At 36.7% G+C, this 14294-nt stretch overlaps 1 protein-coding gene across 1 annotated transcript in view; it reads right to left on the bottom strand.

Moving 5' to 3' along the window:
- LOC6568202 (protein tincar) overlaps window positions 1–14294 on the bottom strand; it is a 68298-nt gene that overhangs the window by 51400 nt on the left and 2604 nt on the right. The window lies entirely within an intron of this gene.

Genomic DNA, 14294 nt, shown 5'->3' with positions numbered 1-14294 from the left:
TATGAAAAGAGAGGCATTTGAAAACAGACCAACTTTTTAGGCAAGTATTTGAAAAGTAATTTATGTTTTCCAAAAATTTAGAAACTTTTTTCATTATGATCTAATCAAACTATTTCAGAGTATTTAATTATCGGCTTAGCCAAATGTTTAGCTAAAATTCTTGCTTGTTATTCTTATCGATTTTTGGTTTAGTTTCGTTTTGGTTTTGGTTTTGTTTCATTTACTTCGATTTTCTCCCCATCAAACTCTCTCTCTCTCTCTCTCTCTCTCTCTCTCTCTCACTCTCTCACTCTCTTGCTCCCTTTCTGCACTTATGTATGCACAGTCAAAAAAGTTTTTATCTAGCTCCACTCGCAGTGCGGGGCTGTCAAACAATGCGACGGCGTTGGAATAACACTGCCAAGTTCAGGCAGCAGATGAGCGCACCGGAGGTAGAAGCATAAGAACAGGAGGAGGGGAGACAGTGGAGACAGTGGTAAGAAGGAGAATTGGCTCTAACTGCAGAGCGGTGTTGGCAACGCTGGCAGCAACGACAGAGATGGCAGTTCAAGTTGAAGTGGCCGTGTACACAATTGTAATTTTTATATAAATCTACTGAGATGAAAATGCAATGCCCACCACCCATCCACTCTCCCCACCATTCCACCCGCTGAAGCATGGCAGATGGTCCTTCAGGCGGCGCTGTTTGAAAGTTTAGTTTTTCGAAGTTGATTCGTTTTAATGAAGGAAATTCTGTTTGCCAAAGTGTTCCGGCAGTCTTCATCAGCTAATGACTGCAATTGAGGAACCTGCTAAAATATGTAAGTCATGCTCTAATCGATAGCTATACACTGTCAAAAAAAATATATATATGCATATATAGAAAGAAAGGCGAAAACAAAGGCATAATTAATTGCATTTACACCTTGAAATTGTTGTCGCCAGGTAGAAAGTAAAAAAAAAAACCAAAGAGGCAAGGACAATGCAATTAACACATTGTGCGAAAGAAAAGAATGCGAAAATGAAAGAATTGTTCAAAAGAACAGAGGAGTCAGAGACAAAGTCGCAGTCACAGTTTCAATTTCAATTTGGTGCCGGGCGATCGGTAGCAGGTAGTCAAATAATTTATGACAATTATTGTGACATGAAGATGACGCTGAAGATGATGATGAGGACCAGGATGAGGATGACAAGTGCAAGTCTATCTGGTTTCTTTTGCAATCTATGGCATGCATCTAAAGAGCCTACACACAACAGCCATTAAACAGGATATATATATATATATATATATATATATATTAAGATTAATAGAGGTACAGCAGAGTACATACATATATGTATATAGACAAAAAGGATCAGACGACTACCTGAATAAGTGGGCAGACAGCAATTCAGACAAACGGCAGGTGTGCACAACAAATCAGTTAAAGCCAACGAACAAACGGGGATTGCCGAATATGCAGGCAAAGATACATACATACATATATATATATATATATCTGTGCATCTGTAAAAGCGAATGTTTTGCGCTGCGATCGACTGTCGACAGGTCTCAGAACTCCAGCGGGCCACAAATTTGCACCTGCCGCAAATCAAAGAAGATACACAAGCCACGCAAGAGAGAGCGAAAGAGAGAAATAGGGGGGACAGAGAAAAAAGCTGACTGAGCAGGTAACTCGAGGTAACTGAAGGTAACGCGATCCCCAACAACAACAACAACAACAACTACAACGAGAGCAACAGCCGCGACATCTGTTCGCCTTTTTATTTAGCGGAAGACAGGTCGTAGGGGAGAGCAGAGGTGAAGTGGAGCCACGGCAGCATAGGGGGAGCACAGAAACACACAGACTCCCTCATTGACGGAGCCGGTTTCGTGACAAGGGTAACCCAAATTTTGGCATTGCCATATACCGTTGCCATATAATTTTCGGCATTAGCTCTGCCCAAATTAATGGGCAGTTGTTCCTGCCTGCAGCGTCCGCAAAAACGGCAGCTGTTAGATTTTAGCAGCCAAACAGGTTAAACCGTTTTCTTGAAACTGCCCTACAACATTTGCCATTCCAATCTTGGAACTATGGCTAAACTAAAATTTGGCAATTTAAAAAGGTTGTAAATAATGTTGATGCTGTAGCTTTTAGATACATTTTTTCATCAAGTTTGGTGTGTTTTTCATATTTAAGAACCCTGCTCTTGATTAGATATTATATATCTAAATTGAAGTTTAAAAGTCTCGAATTATGGCTGAATTATGCTTTCAAGAATGGAATATTCTTCGGTTAAGCTCCGCAATATTTTTGGCATATTTTTTGTAGTTTTCGAAAAGGAATATATTATTATTTCATTATTATTTTTATTTTTTTTTTTTTTATTATTATTATTTCATTATTTCAAGATATATGAAGTTTCATCTTATTGCCACTTATACTACTCATACTCAATTTCTTATAAGCACAAACATTCACTTGAAATGTTATTGACAAATGACCCGAATGTTTTGAAGAGTGCTTCACATAATACAATGAGTTTTATTATGCAAAGCAAATAACAAATTGAGTAGTTTGTCTAAATCTATTGCTCTCAACAACTTGTAAGCTAAATTCCATAACACAAAGTAACACAAAACTTATCAAATACCATTTCACCATTAAATTGTAACTTGGTTCCGAATTCGAGCTGTACAGTGTAATGGAAAGGGAAACCAATAAATGTTAAAAAGCCCAATTGCAATTGATGTTCTAAACATTTCAATTGGCTCGATTAATTAATTAATGTTGCGTTTTAAACCGCAATTACTGTAAATTAGCTCAGATATTTCATATTGAAGTAACATGCCTGCCAATTAAAACTTTTTATAACCGCATCGCGCGCACAGCATGATAAATGCATAGCCTCCCCCATGCCCCCTTCCATGGAGATGTTAAAATTTTACGGGCAGCAGCAGGCGAAGGATGCGGGGCTTAATCGATTTTTGATTTCTTATTAATGACACGCACAGCATACGCGACGCCGGAAAGTGGGAATCTGCCTCTGTGTGGCATAATTTCATTTCTGATGTTCGACAGGATGACAGGATAATATTGAACTGAAGCTATGCGCGTTTTAATTATGATCAGTGCCCATGTCCATGAGTTATGGCCATGTTTATTTTATAGTCGTACACACACATTTTGATGTCACGTGAAATTATTAAATCAATATGTCAAACAGAAAAATGTACTATAAATGTACCTTCTATTTTACTGTCGTTAGTTTTGTTAGTTTATTTTTTGGGTCACCTCGCATGTCCCGACGCCTTGAACTTCATGTTTAGACAGGGACAGAGGGAGGCAATTTACGGTCCTTATTTTTTTTGGGGTTGTTTTCTTCAATAGCGAAGTGTGTTGCCCCATTTAATTGGACCGTCATTACATGACCAACATCGATAATCAGCGACGTTGCAACAGCGTGGCCAACGACTAAGCCCACCGACCCAAATTCAAACCAAGCTCGAGTGGAGCAACTTGTGCTTCTCTCAAGCCAAAGCTGCTTAAAATTAACGGACGATGGGGAAAAACACACACACACACATACACACACGCACAAAAAACAAACACACATACACTTGCATAAGAAACTTGTTAAATTAACTTGCAAGAAGTTTCCAGTTAAGACCGCTTGAATGCTCTGGAGCAACCCCTGCATTAAGTTTCATTTTAGCTAAAATTTCATTCAATCCCTTAAAAACTTCTGAAATTCTTGTTGATATTTAGTTAGTATACAGCATCATAGGTTTTTTTTGTTTAATTAAAATTTAGAAGAAGTTATTTCATTTAAATATAACACACATCTGCAAAAATCCAATTAAAACTATAAAAAAATAAATAAACGAATAACAATTTATTTGTTTTATAATCTTCTATATATTCAATTATATATCTTTTTAATCTAACAGAACCATTAACAATATAATAAATAAATATATTGAAGGTACAACATGAGTTAAGAAGTAAACAACTTCTGTAATAATTCTACAGAAGTAATTTTGAAAATATCTCAGTACATCTTTTAGGATTAACTATTAATATTTGAAGGATAGTATTATCAAGAAACATATTATATTATTTAGCTTATGAAGTATTTCCAAACCATTAGGGTCGTCAGAAATAAAATTTGGACAATTTTCGTTATTAAAACCATCTTGTTTGATGAAATGGATGATTTATAAATCCTCTTTATTATTTACTATTCATGTATATGGATTGAATGATGCACATTTCATTGGAATTTCTTACTGTGCATGCAACATATATTTGTGTGAGTATGCCACAAGCACTTCATAAGTCTTAGCCTATCCACTACACATGTCTCTCTATCCCGCTCTTTTCCCCTCGCAAGCTGTCTGCAGAGTCTTGCAGACAGTCTTAAGCCGGTTCCACAAAATGTGGACAGAGTAATTAAGTTTCAATTTGCTCGACGTTCGCTCGGCAGCCCTTAAACTACTACACCGCCCCCCAAAGAACCTTTTGTCTGCCTTTAGTACTTGTGCGCCCTTAAGTAGGCAAAAGCAAATACAAATTTTTAATAGTAAAAGCGAGGGTTTTTCGCCAACGACCTGCCGACTCATGTGAAAAACAACGAGCGGCATAATGAAAACTTTCCACTTTCTTTCACGTTTGTATCGCAGTAAAATGAAATCCCACAGATAAATTATGCGCCATTTAATAAAGCTACCAAACGACCATTTGCCGCACAACTTTAACGCAAATTATGCCCATCAAAATGAGAAGCGACAATGTCAGTAGAAACAACAACCTGATAGGCCCGTGCATGAAGAACAGGATACGGGAGAGCGCGGGTGGTGTGGCGGGAATGCGGAATGAAGATGCGGATACGGATGCCGTTGCTGGCATGTCGCAAGTGCCTTCGTTGATGAGCGAAATAAAAAAAAAATAAAATACACACGAAAAAAAAGAACTCAGCAAAAGTCACGCAACGCACATTTAAAGTCTCAGCATTACGTATGCGAAATATCCCAAGGAATAAGGCGGGGGAAAGAGGGTAGTGCGATATAAAAGTTGGCCTATAAGCCGCCAGTGAGGCTTAACTGGCAGTTGAAAACAGCCAACAGAGCTGAGCTTCTTTCGAATGAGCCATGCCATGCATTTGCCAAAATGCGGCTGGCTGTCATCGACTTGGTAATGGACGACAGTGACTCATGTCTGCCTTCGATGCCTTAATGCTTTACGCAGGTAAAAAGCATTCGGTCACGCCCCCTCCCCCTCGTTCCTCTTGTAAGCTGTGAGCGCCAAATGAAATGAAATATATGTGTGTATGTGAGTAACATACAAGTCATTTACATTTGCATAAAAAAAGCGCGCGAAATGCGCCAAAATGAAAGGTAAAATGGCGAAGAAAATTGTGGTTGGTGGGGCAATGCTGGGGTAGGCAGCCATTTGGAAAATGCTGCACGTACTGAAAGCCAACAAAGATTAACAAACCGAATACCGTGTGGCAGCAGTGCACCATGTGGCAATTGCGTTGAGTACGTAAATGAAAAGCTTAAGTTGATTTCAAAAATTGCAGCAGTAGTTACAAACCCCAAAAAGCCCGTAAGTCGAGACTGCAATGCTCTTTTTACTATTTAGTATCAATTAACTATATATATTCTTGCATTATTTAGCCTATGATGATTTTATAAAGCAATCTGAATAATATTTAATATTCAATGCTTATTGTGTGCTGTGGTGACTCTCTCTATAATTTAAAAGTAGTTTTCGACAAAATTCGACATAAATGGAAAATAAAACACTTGACTTTGAGCAAGTAAAAGACATAATTAAACTAGATAAACCAGATTTTTAAGACTTATTTATTCTTTAAGCCATCCAGCCCTTTAAAAGTAATTTGACGTCTTTCACTCTACTATTCACATTTCTTGACTTTTCTTATATGTTAAATAAATTTAGATATTCGTTTATGAACATACAAATTATCATTTTGGAAAACGCAATGATAGAGAATTCAAACAGCTTTGAAAAAGTTTATTTTATTTTATTTTATGAAGGCAGTCAACATAATTATGAAGTTAGCACTTTTATTGATTCACCATTAACATAAATATATAATTTAAAATATATATCGTTTCGCAGCTAAGCCACTTAATTGAAAAATATACTTAAGGCACTACTTGAAGCAAGTATTAAATAACAAAATATACATAGATGAATACAAAAATAACAAAAGCAGAACATTTTTAGCCAGCTTATAATTATCGAATCAAGAGTAATTCTCATTTCTTTCCTCTTCAAAATAAATTATATATTTTCTCTGATTTGTATGCCTTAAGGACGCACTTTAAAAATGTTTGTGGTCAGCAGGAAGAATAACGCATCAAGTATCAGTCATTTGGGATCAGAATTATAATTATACATATATATAAATCTCCAGTCCGCTTAGCCCACTAATTAAGGTTGCAAAATAAAGTAACTATATTAATAACTACATCACATAATAATTAAATTTTGAAGCATAAACAATTGAATATAGCAGAAATCTTTATTTCGCATCTGCACAGTTTTGCCAAAACCGGAATGAGCATAATTCCATAATCCTTATTGCAAAAATGACTGTCAGTTGCGTATATCAAAGTATATATCTGTCTGGGAGTCTATGACAAAAAAAAACAAGGGCAACTAGAATCGGGACAGCAACTTTTAGCAGACACCGCACCAATTTAATAAGTTTTAATACAAAAGTTGGTGAGCTTCATTATGAAACTGCTGCAGCCGCTGATGCTGCTCTGCCTGTAGTTAGTAGCCGCATCTGTATCTACATCTCTCTGGCTTTGTTTGTGTGTGTGTGCATAATATGCATATATGTAATTATCCTGTAGCTTCTACTGCTTCTGCTGCATAGAGACACATCTACCTCACTCTTTTTCATTTTCCCTGCTGTAGCTACTCAGCACTCGAGTGGGGATGTTTAAAAGTCTGTGTCTGTTGCTTTTCGGAGTGCAGTTGAAATTATTTTCAATTTTATTATACTATTTGTTACGCATTGAAAGAGAAGTCTTCTAACCCAAAAAGTACATATATGATTAATCCTTAGGAGAGTCAATATAGACATATGCGAATTAGTGCATATTATTATGCTACTTTATCCTATAACGTGCATAGGAACAATCCTTTGAAATATGAGTTCCTGTATGAAGAGCTTTTTTGTTGACCATGGTATCCTAACCAAACTTACGTTTTATTATACTCCTCACATTTGACACAAAAATTATTGAGATCAGACTACTATATATATAGCATAAAAATCTCATTTCTTTACCAAGTTGTGGTAAGTACATTATTATGCTTTCCACATTTGGACAAAATAAGTTCCAAATAACATAACTATATTATATAGAATTCATAGAAAAAATCGCTCGGTTTTTTAAATCAATAATATAATTTGATTCCTTTCCACAAGGGTATGTCATCTTCAGCATTCCTAATTCAGATGTTCTCTTATGCTTGTTTATTTTTTGTTTTCGACATCGTCGCATTTCATGCAAATGAACTTAACTTGTTGTGCGCGCGAATGTGTGCGTGTGTGTGTGTGTGTGTGCGTGTGTGTGTGCTTTTATGCAAATGAGCTTTGTTTGTGTGTGCGTTGAACCATGTAAATGTTTAAACTTTGCCACTGCAGCTGCGTATAGCGCATAAGCGAACATTTCACAATTTTCTACGGTTTACGGCGTCACCTGATTTATCGCTAATAAATCAAATTTTAATTTTCCACACAATTAATATGATAATATTCGAGTGCTGGCATTAAGCTTATAAGGCTGATACACACACACGCACACACACACACACACACACACACACATATGTATGGAATCAAGTAAATGCGATTACCATTTTATACCATTTAAACTCCAAATACAGCGATGGCAACAAGAACAATGCCACAATGTAAATTCAACGGGCACAAGAATAAAACTCAAGGCCCACACGATAACCCTCCACCCACCTCTCATCTCGTCGCGTACAACAACAGTTACACAGAATGCAAAACAAAAAAAAAATTGTTTAGAACGTTAGGCGGCAAAATCTGCAAACAAGTGTGCAACAAAGCGCACAATTGTAATTTAACTGCAGTCAGAGTCTAGTTGGTAACAACAACAACAAATGTTTACAACCGGCAACAGCAACAACCACATCAACAACAAATGTGCGCGCCTCAAGTGTTGTAAGCGGCTTTTGTTGGCAATTGTTTGGCAAATGCAGAAGACCTAAATGAACGGCGCTTTTGGGGAGGCGACGCGGGTAGCTGTAGTCAAATTGGTAGGCAAATGAAATGCACACACACTCAACATACTCAAACACACACATATACACAGGCAGAGAGCACACACATACATATATATAATCCACTTTGGTGAGGCAACAGCAGCTGAACCAAAATCGGATGTTGCACATACGCCCCGTTGCGACCTCGTCCTCGACATCCTCAACGTCATCACTGCCATTCCCGTTGTGCCTTTATCTCTTTCTGTCTTACCCTATCTTGTACAATCCCTATATGCACCCTGTAAAGTTAGTGTGCCTGATAAGGCTGCAATGACTTCCTTACTTTGACATACAACTTTTATAATTGATGTCATGCTGCTCTCAACTAGCTAAATGACTATCTGTCTTTAAGAACCTTTGAATAACTTTTAATTTCTTTTTAAAAATATAATATTTTAAAAGAAAAAAAAGTTTAGAAATGAGTAGTTTAATTTGTTAGAAATTTATTTAAGTTCTTTTTATTAAATATAAACACACAATTGAATTTTTGAAGTTAAAACTAAGCTAAAGCGCAACCAATAATTATAAAAATAATATTATATAATTAATTAAATTTAAGTTGCTATTCAACTATGTTGTGACAAAATAACTTCAGCAAAATGTAAAATTCTTTAAACAAATTGTGTACAGTCAAACATATACCCAATTGACAGACAGCGCATCTAATAGCTCTTTAGACTAGATTATTGCAAATTGTAACTTCCGTTTCTGGTTTATGCGCGACGATTCTTGCTTGACAAATGTCACAGCGAACGGCGTCAAACTATGCAAAGCTCCACTCATATTGCACACACTCAACACCAACTCCACCTCCCCCTTGTCCACTCACATGCATAAACACTGTCAACTGCCAACAAATGTAAAACAGCATAAAACACTCGTCGCTGCAACAGCAACCCCGTCAGCCCCGCTGGCCAACAAGCCACGTGTTGATGTTCGTGAAAACTTGACACTTATTTGTCTCTCCCACTCACTCTCTAACTGTCTAGCTCTCTCTCTCTCTCTCTCTCTCTTCAACTCGCTGCCTGCATCCCTTTGTCGTGGCTCCATTTTTTTTTTTTTTTTGTATGGCATCGTCTGGCGCCTGTTTCTGTTTATGTTGTCAATTGTTGCACATTTGCCTGACGCTGAAACTTCTACAACTACGACTCTGGGCCAATGCCCGTTGCTCTATGAAGCGAGAATAGAGTGAGTGGTGCAGTGGTGCAGCCAGCCAGCCATCAAGCCAGCCACTCACTGAGGCAATAATAATGCCTAACAATAATGCATTTCACAATTGAAACAACTGAAACAATGGGCAGAGGAAAAGCATTTCCTGCAGCAGGTGAAAAAGAAAACCAACTGACCAAGTAAATACAGCTGCAAGAAGCTATTATAGCGGTCTTTAGTCGAGGAACAATTGCACAAAGTACAAGCTTACCTAAAGGGTTGCCAATAATAGTGCAAAGTAGACTCATTTAAAAATATATACATATACCATAAGAATCAAGACCTTTTGTCAAAGAAACAGAAATGAAAATTCGAAAATGTATTTGACAACTTTTAACTTGTAATTATTTTACCTCTTATATACTGATGGTTATATCAAGTTTGTTTAGCTTGTTAATTTTGGTTTTGATTTGTAATTTGGCTTGAAATCCAACTCCATTTCAAAGTTTATTAACATCGAAATGCTTTGTATTTATTATAATATTTATTGCTTAAATAAAGTACTATTCCCCACTTTATCCGGCATTTAGAAAGCCATTTAAGCTTAAGCACCATTTAGATACAATGGTCGCTTAACTTAATCAAGCGAATTTCGACATTTGAATTATTTTCAACTATAATTCAAATAAAAGTCCTTCTGTGTTTGTGTGGATGTATGTGGGTGTGTATGTATGTATGTGTGTATCTGTGTGTAGGTAGTAGCAGTATATAATCACATTTTAATAGTCCTGAAAGGGACATCAGAACGTAGATCAAATAGCAACAGCAGCAACAACTAAAAATCCACATTAATGGATGCCCTGCCTCAAGAAACTTTTCTGCAATGTCGCAACGCACGGCCCAAAGACATAAAACAAAAGTTGCCCGCCACAACGCACAACCCCTGTTCAACGAACAGTTGCACGAAATAATGGCAAACACCAAAAGGGGCCCAATCAAATGGAGTCGGCGACTGTGGCAGAGACTAAAAGACAGGACAAAAAGGAGCCCAGCTGGCGCTGGAGGCACCGTAACAAAGTGAAATGTTAAGAAATCTTCGCAAAACAAAATAAAACATAAAATAAAATGCTGAAAATTAACGACAAATTGCGCATCATTAAAAACCAAAAGAGAACACAATGAATTAATGTTAGGGAACTTTTGGGGGAAAGCACTCTTCGATGACTAAAGCCAATCATGAAGACAAAGCTGGGCGCCAACTGGCAGAGGAAGCGATGAGGAGCATCCTCCTGGCACCTGGGTGCAGTCATTTATTTGATTACAAGACCACCACAAGACGACAGTGGAACCCACCGAACAACATCAAGCAAACACACACACCACAGTGTCATATAGGGAAGCAAGGGCACTGCAGAAGTGTGTGTTAGCAACTCAATTCCCTTTGGAGTGATACTTTGGCGAATGACAAAATATTTGCCATAGATTGCATGCAATTTACGAAAGTGGATTTGATACAATATTTTCGAACGTTTTCGACGCTCGGAATTTAAATTCGTTATTTAAAAACAAAATCGATGAAAAAATATTATCTAAATCCACTGAAAATCCAAACTCACTCTTTGTTGACAAATTATCAAATTGATCCATTGTCTTAAATGCTTTTGAGTGAAAAACTTTTGGAATAACTGTGAATCGTTATATTAATATGCATATTATAATCAAAGATTACTAATATGTTACATGTTATTTTATCATTACCATCTGCAGAAGTAAAAATTATACACTAATCAAAATAACCAAAATCTTTTTCAGCTTTCCAGCGGCTGCTCTAATATACATCTCAAATAAGCTAACTGATGCCAGGGACTGCAGAACTTAATTGCCAGACAAAGACAAGTACACACAACAGTTGACAGACAAAGCTCGCAGCTGCAACTCCAAAAAAAAGACTGAATTTTCGAGAGGCCAAAGCCAAAACCTAAACTCGACACTCAAAATGACTCACTTTGTGGCAATGGTGCCACCACCTTGTGTCGTTGCCGTCGTGTGCTTGCAACCAGCCCCGCTCTCTCCCTACACCGACTAAGTGACAAGCTGTCAAGGTGCACGTGAGCTTCTCATTGGGCTTCTGCTATTTTTTTCACATGCTTTTTTGTCTGGCTGTTTCTGGTTGAACTTTAATATGAACATGTTTTTTTTTTTTTTGGTTTTGCTCATTTTAATTTTGGTTGCTGGTGTTGTTGTCGCTTTTAGTACTCCTCATTAATATGTATAATTTATTTTAATTGGATGCCTAAAGTGTTTCCAACGCATGAGAAGCAAATGCCCAAAATATTACACATTTAATACTTTGAAATTGTTATGTTTACAAATTGATCATGCTCGCTTTTAATTAAGCACTAAATGATGCACAGAAATGTGCCTAAAACTTTTCATATAAAAATGGCATAAAAGTTGAATTCGTATCTAAAATCTATTTGAGCTCAAAGGCAACGTATTTATATCATATTTTGGTATATTTTATTTGAATTCTGAAATTTGCTGACCGATTTTGATTTAGATAACAGCATTGCTTCTGTTTGTTAACAAAATATAATAATTGCCCGAAAATCATTTTTATTTGTTTATTTTTTTTTTTTTATTACATTTAGCCATATCTTAAATCAACCTTTTTTGGGGTCTACTCCATACATCTGTTAATTTCCATTTGCTAAACATTTTAATCAGCTTGTTTTTCATCAGACTACAATCTTTCCATTAACTTTATGGCGGTTTAGACCCCGCACACCACCCACACTTCCACTATTCGACAATTTTCTCTCTATTCCACGCTCGAATTTCTATTTTACTTTTTGTGGGTCTGCGGCTTCATTTTAATCAAAACAAAATGGAAAAGCATGCCGCAAAAAGGAAAAGGACATACGACAGCATGCTCGAACGAATGGTTCCTAACTATCAGATACCCTGTAGTTAGATTATCGATATATATTAGCTATGATTTATTTAAAAACATTTTATAGTCACAGCCTAAGTAAGTACCAACATTTTTGTTCAACGACTAATTTTGCTGTATTACACAAAGACTGACATCTATGTTTCCTTTAAAGATACCCTTTTTACTTTGTGAAAAATTTATATTTAAGGCAAACAACAAAAAAACCGAAACCAAAAAAAAAAAAAGAGTAGCAGCCACTAACAAAACAAACAACAACCCGACGCTCCTTTTATGCCTCCCTTTTATACTGCCCGCCCGCCAACATCATTCCCTTATTGGCGCTGTTGTTCTAAAAAGTGTTTGCTTTGTTCGGGCTGTTGTTGTTATTATTGTTTGTTGTTATCCATTATTTAAAGCATAATGTCACAATAAACGTGAAAGGTGCAAAATGTTGCCCAAAGGCAGGCAACTAAGGAGCAACAACATCAATGACAACTATAGCAACAGCAGCAGCAGCAGCAGCAACAACAACAACAACAACTCAACTAAATAGCACTTTTATAGTTGACGCCGCTCGAGGCAGTTTCACCGCACTCCGTCCCACCGTCCTTTGCATAAATTGTGTTGTATGAACTGAATGTGAAGTCTTCTACTACTACTGCTACTTCATCATTGCTGGCTGTGCAGTCGACAGCCCATTCTATGTCAACTGGCCAATGCTGCCCCAACTCGCTTGCCTCTGCGACAACTACAACAATAATGAAGTGAAATGCCCGTCGGCAACTTGGACAACTCGCATCGTTGCGAGGCGCCATCAACGTCATTCGCGTCACTTTCGGACTTGCAGTAACAACTTGATACTGTTTTTGTTGTTGTTGTTGTTGTAATTGTTGACTTTTTGCCACAACTCCTCCTCCTCCTCCTGTGCCCTGCCAAAATCCACTTGCTGCCTGATTTTTGTGCCATCCGCCTCTCAATTGTTTCCAAAAAGCTAAATTTGCTTGAAATGATTATATTGCCTGCTCTCGTTTTATGTCTAATTAAGGAAATGGACGTTCTATGTGTATAGCAAAATATGCACTGACGAAAAATATATATATGACTATGTATAAAAATATATAAATATATTAAAATAACTCAGGTATGTAAAATTATTTTCGGAGTAGCTGCAAATTAGATAAGCAAATTTCGAGTACAACCAAATGTGTTTTTCTGTATTACTATTTGATTAAGTATTAATAAAATAATTATATATTGATAATATTTTAATACAATTACTTAATATCAAAAAATATATATGCTATAGATATATATATATATATATATAGTTTGAGTTTGATTTAAAAAATTTAATAATTGCATTTTAGTCAGCTTTTTCTCCACCAGACTACAATCCTTCCGTAAAGTTTATGCAGGTTTAGCCATATATATATAAATACTCTCAAAAACGAGATAAGAAGTTACTCAATGCTGTGTGATTTAAATATTGAGAATATGTCCGACAATTTGTGACAACAAAATTATAATTCTTTAATCAATCATCAAAGTCCAATTTCGAATCTTCAAAAAAAGGACCAACAATTTGTTGTAGTGTAAATAGCCTCTAACCGCGGTCACATGAAAAACCTTTTACATTACAGCAAATACTGTGTCCACACACAAATACACTCTCATTGTGAGAAGGTGTCGACCAACCGGCGGACGGACTAAATTTGAACGCACTTGACCTGCGGAGAGGCCAAAGTACGTAAAGCCATATGGAACCCATATACATAGATCTTTATGCGTGCTCAGCTTGAAATGCACATGTTTTGTGTTTGTCGATTTTGTCGGTTTGTCGGTTTGTCTGTTTGTCGCCGGTTTTCTTGTACGCTTTTCGGGCAAATGTCACAAGCACTTGGCGCCGATTGTTA

Source organism: Drosophila grimshawi, unplaced genomic scaffold (assembly GCF_018153295.1).
Source record: "Drosophila grimshawi isolate 15287-2541.00 unplaced genomic scaffold, ASM1815329v1 contig_311, whole genome shotgun sequence".
Classification (NCBI taxonomy): domain Eukaryota; kingdom Metazoa; phylum Arthropoda; class Insecta; order Diptera; family Drosophilidae; genus Drosophila; species Drosophila grimshawi.
Note: the sequence above shows the minus strand (reverse complement) of the source record. Positions and strands in the feature narration are given on the sequence as shown.